This window comes from Ricinus communis, chromosome 8 (assembly GCF_019578655.1).
Source record: "Ricinus communis isolate WT05 ecotype wild-type chromosome 8, ASM1957865v1, whole genome shotgun sequence".
Classification (NCBI taxonomy): Eukaryota; Viridiplantae; Streptophyta; class Magnoliopsida; order Malpighiales; family Euphorbiaceae; genus Ricinus; species Ricinus communis.
In genome coordinates, this window is record NC_063263.1 from 2369542 (window position 1) to 2378260 (window position 8719).

The 8719-nt window shown below is 28.6% G+C and overlaps 1 long non-coding RNA gene across 1 annotated transcript; it reads right to left on the reverse strand.

Moving 5' to 3' along the window:
• Positions 1-617: 617 nt before the first annotated feature.
• On the reverse strand, positions 618-3628 carry LOC125370883. The gene is made up of 2 exons (XR_007217073.1): positions 3132-3628; positions 618-757 (listed from the first exon to the last, which is right to left on the reverse strand). It is a non-coding gene; the product is annotated as an uncharacterized LOC125370883 (long non-coding RNA).
• Between the last annotated feature and the right edge of the window lie 5091 nt (positions 3629-8719).

The window sequence follows — 8719 nt, forward strand, 5'->3', positions numbered from 1 at the left end:
TAAATTTAATATTTTAAGAATGAAACTAAACCAAAGCCTACAAGCATAATTCAACCTAAATTGGTTCTTCGTGGACTTGGATATCCAATAGAGTGAATAAAGCTCAATTTTGATATTTTTTAATAGTTGTAGATCTTGGACCTTCAATTGGACTCTCGTTGCTAGCCCAATCTTATATATAGTCATTTAAGGCTTGTTGTAACTTCTTAGCTCTAGACCTTGTTATTGGATCTTGTGACAAGCTTAGCCCATCTTTAACATTCTTGGCCTTCCTCCTGTGCTCCTTATCAAGCCCATCTTCAAGCTTTTCTTATGCATCCGTGTCAAGCTTCTTCGATAAATATTTTTTTTTTTACTCTTATACCATATATTTTTATGGTTGAGATTTAAGTTTGGAGGATGGGTTTGACAAAATAAATTAAGTTAAGAGTATATTTAGGTCCCATGTATGTGTAAATTAATATATCTAGTTTTGCTTATGACATGAATGTTGACTATTCCATAAATTATTTTTAGGATTGTTCCATCAATATTAATTAATACTAGATAGATCATATGTGCGATGCTGCAGGAAAATCAAATAACATTTTACTGAGGATAATAATATCAAATTCTAATAATGTATAATAAGCTTAAATATTTATTGCAAATATTGTTTGGAAAATATATAATCATCCAATAATTGTTTAACATCTTATTACACATCAATAAAAGGATAAAACATATAGTAATTCAACATGTTTTTTGATGAAGGGACCTGCAAAAAAATATAAAACAAATTACATTAGCTACTATAAATATTAAAATCAACTATAATATTGCATTGTTGTTTTACCAGAATTCCAGTCACTTTTTTTTATACACATTGCACGTTATTTTCTTCTATAGTAGTGCGTTTGTAGAACTTAATTTATTTGTAACTCTACTTAATCTAGTCATTCCGCAATTACAGTCAGCTAGCATAAAGAATTAATATTAATTCTTTATTAGAGGTGTTTATATGTTGTAGTTATTGAATTTGTGTGTGAAAATGTTAGTAATTATAAATTACAAAATATTAGATGTGTGAAATAAGTTCAAATTGCTATGGGCACTGGTAGCCACATGCATCACCCATATTCTAGCGTTGGTCCGACCCGAAGTTTAGGTTGTGACAAAAGAGATACAAGGCAATCTTTCCTAGAAAAATCACCATCCAAAAAAAAGGTATGTTAGGTAACCGGGAAAACATATATACAATATCATTTATGATTAATTATGTAATACATTTTTTTATTATTAAAATACAATGACTTTTATTCTGAATTAATATAGTTCAAAGTAAATGTGCTTTAATATTGTCTTATTTCTAGAAATTGTTTTACAAGAGCATTCCATCATTGTTTATCGGGAACCATGATGCTTAATTTTATAAAGCATCAAATATATTAGGACGAGAACAATAGCAGAACCCTAGACTCCAAATTTACAAGCCAATAGGCTCTCTTAATCTAATATTATTGGCGCCCAAAGAGCAAAGCTCGACTAAGGTCCTTAATTAAAATCCAATCAGGTCACTTATTCCAATATAACCGGCGCCTAGAGAGCTAAGCTTGACTAGGGGCCTTTTATCCGGCAACTACTGATCCTCATAAAACTAGAGAGCTCTGCTCGACTAGGACATCTCATGTATATATATATATCATATTATACATGTCTCTAATTTCCACCAGTGCGCGCACAGTCTTGATATAACCTATCAAGTGGCATATGTCTGTTGAAGCTCACATCCATCATTCACAATTAATCAAATTCCATTTATTACACATAACAAATAATAATTATTACATCAAGATAATAATGATATTTTTAATAATAATAATAATAGTAACGCGAATAATAATAATGATATATTAATTAGTAACGCAACAACAGTAATATCAATAATGACAAGTATCATAATAATTATAATGATAATAATAGTGACAATGATAATAATAATACTAATAATAACAATAATAATAATGATATTAGGACATTGACATATGCAAACAACATGTTTAAATTATACGACTTTAACTTACAAATTAGATGACTTCTAAAACTGCTAAACTTTTAACGGAGCTGACTGTCTTGTTAGAATATCTAAATAAGGAATAATTAAATCAATACAAAAATTTATGAAATAATCTAATCCTAACTCTTCTAAAAGTTTGACCACTTGTACTCTATTTAAATTCTACTGAAATCTCTATTGAAAATTTGACAGAACCTCCTCTAATATATGAATATATTTCCCCCCCATAAAACGATCCATTTCCTGCTTAAATACTTTAATAATATCCTTAACCACAACACAACCTAGGTTGGATTCCACGACAATTCACACCAATTACTACAATCTGATCCATAACAAATTCTATATAGCAATTACATAATTTATAAATAAGTAACTAATATCTATTATAAAATATTTAGAAAATAAATCTAAGAAGATCGATATTCTTAAGCTTTAGACTTTATGATAAAAGAGAAAGTAGTTTTTAAATTGTTATTTTATAGGTTAACTAAATAAATATATACTAATAAAGAAGTAAAATAAAATAAAATAAAATAAAATAAAACTTAATAATTGAATTAAAAGAATAAGACTTAACACTAAGTTGATAAAGAATTAATTACAAATACACAAGCTTAAAGAAAAAAAAATTAATTTGCTTTTCCATAAAATTGTTATAATAATCTATAATAATGCTACTCTTTTACCTATAAATACCAATGAATTTTTATAACTTTAATTGAAAATAATAAAAATATTAAATTTGTACTTTAATAGATTTAAACTTCTAGAACTAAAAAGAAATGCACACACACACATAAATTCAATTAGTTAACCATACGACAATCAACCATATAAGGATTTGCTAATTCAAGTTGTTCTACAAAGAAAACTTGTTTCCATCTATTAATTATAATTATCAATTCTTTTTAATTAAAACTTCTAAATAAATAATAAATATAATCAAATTAACCAATTAAATTCTTTATTTCTATTTTCAAAAATAAATATAACAATGCAATCATACATACTTAATTATTAATTACTCTAAATTTAAATTAAATTAGAAGATGTTATACAGTTAGAAATTTACCCAAACGCGTGTTACGCTCGTCTACTCGTCAGCAGTCGCTAATGTCAATTCGATGATCCGAAGACACTATTAGACTCATCTCAATGCGTATATCATGTGGTTCAGGTATTTTTTATTCCTAAACAGTCAATGATTGACTAGAAACATCAAAACACTTTTGATCGTCGGATCGTAAATAGTGTCCCATCAGAGTAAAACCAATGGCATCTAAAAGCTTGCTTTATGGGGAGTTCATCTGTGCTATTTATTTGAAAATCCAACGGTTATATTGACTCAAAATAATAAAAAATTGAACACAATGCACATTTTCCCTCTCTAAAATTCTCTTTCCAAAATCTGCATTGTTGATCTCAAAAGAAAGCTGGTTTCCTAACGATTATAACGCCTCAAGAATCACTTCAATCGGAGCTAAAATGAAAAATTTATAGCTAGTTGAGATTTTATTCTAAAAGATCTCTCTCTCTCTCTCTCTCTCTCTCTCTCTCCTTTTCTGTTACCTCGTCACCAGGAGAAGAAGGAAGAAGGAGATATAAACTCTTTAGCCAAAAAACGACGTTGTTTTGGTCAAATTACAATTTGATTCTTGATAAAAAATAATCTTTCAATTACATCTTATATATATATAAACTCAAAAATTCATTTTATATAAAATATCAACTTTAGTCCTTAAAAGTAATAATATTTGCGTAAATACCCAAATAACATTTTTCCTAATAAATCTTTCTTTTCTTTTCTTTTCTTTTTAAACTCTTTTTCAATAATAAGTAAATTTACATCTATAATATTATTTAAAAAATTTAATCAAATAAAATAAAATATTCAAATTATTATTACTTGACATTAGATATCTTGAAACAAATATTTTTTTATAGCACCATAAATGTAATTCATTCAAAATTATAAACTTTAAATAAATTACTTAGATTAGATATATAGTTAACCTACTTATAATATAATTAATACTTTATTTTTATATTTTTCAATATAATTAAATACTTTGATTTTAATCTCCGTGATACTAATTACATTGCCTTATAATTGGATTTAAATATATCAAATAAAATTTGATAAACTTATACTTCTATCAAGATATTAATTTTTCCTATAAGACTTAAAACTATTGAACTCAAGAATGCAGGCTATTACATTTTCAGCTGATATTATTGTAAATACTATCTCGTCCACATCAATCTTTTGAGAAATCAATAGTACGACACATTTTTTGACCTTTTTCTCTTATTAGCGATATGCGAAGCAATCAATCAGCAACTAGAGTAAATCCACTAGTATTTGTGCTAAGTGAAATACTTTTTGAATCGCATATGGATTTAAAAGTAGACTACAACCATTATTTTCTATAAATGAGAGGGGGAATGGTTGATGATGAGGGAAGGTGATAAGAGAAAAAGATGATAACAGGTACGGTTTGTTGTTGGAGTGAGGAATAAAGGGAGTAGGTAAAATGTTGATGGTGGGAGTTGTGTAAATATAGGGGGAAAGAAAAGAGTTATATAATTTCATTTCCCACCCATGCCAACTAGCATCATTTTATGCACGACTGTTGATATAGGAGGGACATTACTGTGTTTTTGCTCATTTTTCACTAAAATGTCACATTCACCCTTGTAATGTTATTCAATTATAATTAATTTTCTCCTGCTCAATAGAGGTAAAAGAAAAGGGTAAAAGTGTCAATTTGCCTTATGAGCTTGGAGCTAATGGGCAATTAGCTCATATTTCAAATTTTTAGACCAATTACCCAGCAACTTGACACAAGTGACAAATTCACCACAATTAAATTATTTGCTCAATATAAAAATTCAATTTGGTCCTTAAACTTCATATTAAATGTTAAATTTTATAAAAATAATTTTTTATTGAATTAGAGTAAAATTATTTAATTTTAAAGTAATGTACTCTAGTTATCTAATGAAATTAATTAAATAATATTTTAATTAAAAACTTAAATTAATATCACTAAACTCATATAAGATTATGCTTTTATAAATTTAGAACAAAATCTTATATTTTAGCAATTTTTAGTCTTGTTTCTCATAAAAGATAATAACTTAATATGAAGTTGAAGGACCAAATTGAACTCTTTATATTGAGCAAATCTTTTGATTGAGTTGAATTGACCATTTTTGTCAAGTTGATGGATAAATTACTCAGAAAATTAATATCTGAGCTAACTTCCCATTGATTCTAAGTTTAAAGGTAAATTGGCATTTTAGCCCCGAAAAAATAAAAGAGAAATACTTACGTAACGACCCCACATGAGGTGGACTTATAGGAGAAGGCAGTTATGTAAGTGGATCCCATATGTAGTGTGAACAACAAATAGCAAATTACATAATTGGATGAAATAAGTGACGTCATTTTTGGAGGTTATTGTAGATACCTGCGAAGTGTGAATGGACAACTATAAATGTCCACAACAACCATTTTATGTGACGTCGTTTTGGAGAAATATTTTAGTGGCTAGAAAATAATAAAAAGGTAATCCAATTGGTCAAAATTGATTTTGAGACACTATTTACAGTGTTTCCTCTTTTATTATTATACTATAGATTAATTCAATTTAGATTTTATTTAGGAAAAATTTGGTGGTAGCTAGATTTATATATTATGCAAATTTTTAATGATGTGTAAAGCGCTAATATGAAAAATTATAAGAAATATCCTTTTTCAGAATGGCACATCAAAACGTCTGAGAATTTTATTGGGTATCCTAAATTGATATACTTTATTGAAGTCTTGGTACTAATTAAAAACAAATTGAAATATCGGTACTTATTAAAAATATGGTAAAAACGATTAGTACCAACTAGGTCATTTATCCGAATTCAACTCAACATATGTGTGAACCAATAAGATAAAATGGGGTGGGTGTGCTTGTGTTGTAGCGTAACAGAAGTCCACTATAAAATATATCCAATATAAACTCAAAATAAAGCTAACTTATTAGCAACATATGAAAAGGGTTCTATATTAAGGTTGAAACACACCATATACTACAAGAGAAAGCAACTTTGAATTTTATGGTGTCTCATATATTTAGAATAGAGAACTCTAATGTAGATAGGCTTCATTCCAAAAGCTCGTAATTCAGAGTTGACGGTCAAATCCACAAGATTTATGTAGTTGATTAATGGAGAGAGATATAGCGGGTGTGCCTTAATTCTGATTCTCATGATCATTCTTTTAGTGTTAATGCTTTTATTTAGCTACATGTTCACTTGACATAGCTTTTGTAATACCCGGAATTTATTTTAGTAATAATAATATTAGTAATGATTAATAACGAGTTTTTATTTAATTTAATTTAATTTAATTTTTATTTAATTTAATTGGAATGTTTTAAAATAGAATTTCAATGCTAGATAAAAATAAGAGAGAATATATCAAATTAGTTTGATTTTTAAGAAATTAATTAAGTAAATTTCTTGAGCAATAAATTATGTTTTTTTTTGTCATTTAATTTTCTCCCCGTATAAGCATATGAATTAAATTCTATATTTAAAAGTTATGAAAGAGTTGGTAAATAATATTTTTATAAAAAGAATTTATTGGGGAATAGTAAATTTTAATTAGCTAATGGTGTTGATTTTAATTGAAAAATAGTTAGTAAATTGATAAAATTATGTATTTATTTAATTATGTTGAGCATTAGAGAAATATTGTGCATTAAAATAATTAATTATCGGACTGTCTACCAATAATCATGTTTTGTGTTGTGTTGCAGAGTCGGAAAAATTAATGCAGTTTTGGTGGCCCGACTCCCATTAATTAATCGCTGTATATTTGAAGTATTTTCTGACAGGCCCTGGACCCGTTATACGGGGGATAAATGTCTGTAATTTAGGAGAGGTTCTGCCGAATTTTCGGTAAAATTCTTCTGAGTCGAGATTCTTAGACAGTAGTTCTAGGAGTCTCTTCCTAGGGTTAATTGCCAAAGGTTTTATATTTACTGGTTTAATTGTTTCCATGATTAGATAAATCCATCAGTTCGGCTCGCTCCACCCGAGACATCGGAGCCTATCTAGGAGGTCGTCAGAACTGTGAGTTAAAGTCATATGTCTATTTATATGTGTAATGCCAAGATTTTATGAAATAGTTCTAATTACATGATTTAATATTTTAATTAATTATTTATTCACTATTTATATATATTTCATTTTCTGTATTATGATTTTATTGATTGCGTGTTGAATCAGAATGTAACAGTAGTAGAATATGCCACCTGAAGAGTTTTATCAGGACCGCGTGTGCGCCGGTAGAAATCTGAGACAGATAGTAAAAAGGATAAATTTAAAAAGGTAAAAATTTAGGACTTGTCCTGGTCGAGCATTGCTCTCTAGGCTGAGTAGAGTGTGTTGACAGAGTAAAGGTCCATGGTCGAACATTGCTTTTTGGGCGCCAACTTATTTGGAAACTTAAGTGATCATACTGGAATTAAGGACCCTGGTCGAGCCTTGCTCTCTAGGCGCCAGTCTTACTTGAGTAAGAGAGCCAAAAGGCTAAGATTGTTAGTGATAATTAAGTGACCGAACTGGATTTAAGGACCCTGGTCGAGCTTCGCTCTCTGGGCGCCAGTTCAGTTGGAATAAGAGAGTCGAGATTATTAGTGATGGGGCTAGGTTTCTACTGAGGTACTCCGTCCCGTGGTATGAAATACAATTTATTTTATTTTATTTTATAAAAACATAGCATGACACGTATTTTATCTTAATTAAACAAATTTTTTATTGAAGTTTTATATTTCATTTTGGGATATATGATTTTAACTCACTCTCGAGACTGATAGTCTCAATTTCATTGTTTTTTAGATGATTGTTAGTCTTCTCGCAGTTCTTATCTAGCAGCACGACTCCTTCATCATCAGGTTGATGTAATTGATTTTGGTATATTTAGCTTGTAAATTTTAGATTCTCCGCAGTAGAAATTTTAGACTTATCAGTTGTAATTTCATGTAAATTCAGGTCTTGCCTAATTATGCTGAGAAATCGAATTAAATATGTAGAATTTGATGGTTAAGGTTAACTGTGAATCAATGCTTTGGATTGAGTCTGAATTTCAATTTGATTGAGTTAGTGAATGGTCAGGCTTACTACGGGATTTGGTAGCCTTACGCCTACCCATTCCCTAGTGTCGGTCACAAGCCCACAGATCGGGTCGTGACAGCTTTAGTATTATCATGTATTTCTAGTCTTTATGCTTGTTAATTATTGTTACTTTGATTGATATTTAAGATTGAGGAATCTTTTGATGGAAAATTTTTAATTAATATATAACAATAATGCAACAAAATAAAAATTAATGAAAAACAATTTAAAGTTCAAAATCTAAAACATAGCATATCACAACTCTTGCATATACTATATCAGACTGTATTTCACATAATCAAGTATCTATTTATCTTAAAACATTTAAAATTATATATTGTAGTGCAGAAATCTAATAAAACAGACGTTTTGGCTTTCCTAGCTTTCTAGCTCTTCAATTATAGAGCTTCTTTAGTCTCTCCACACGGAGAAGTAGGAGCAATATTGCAGAGATCTGATCTTTTTCTTTATTAAACCTTTATC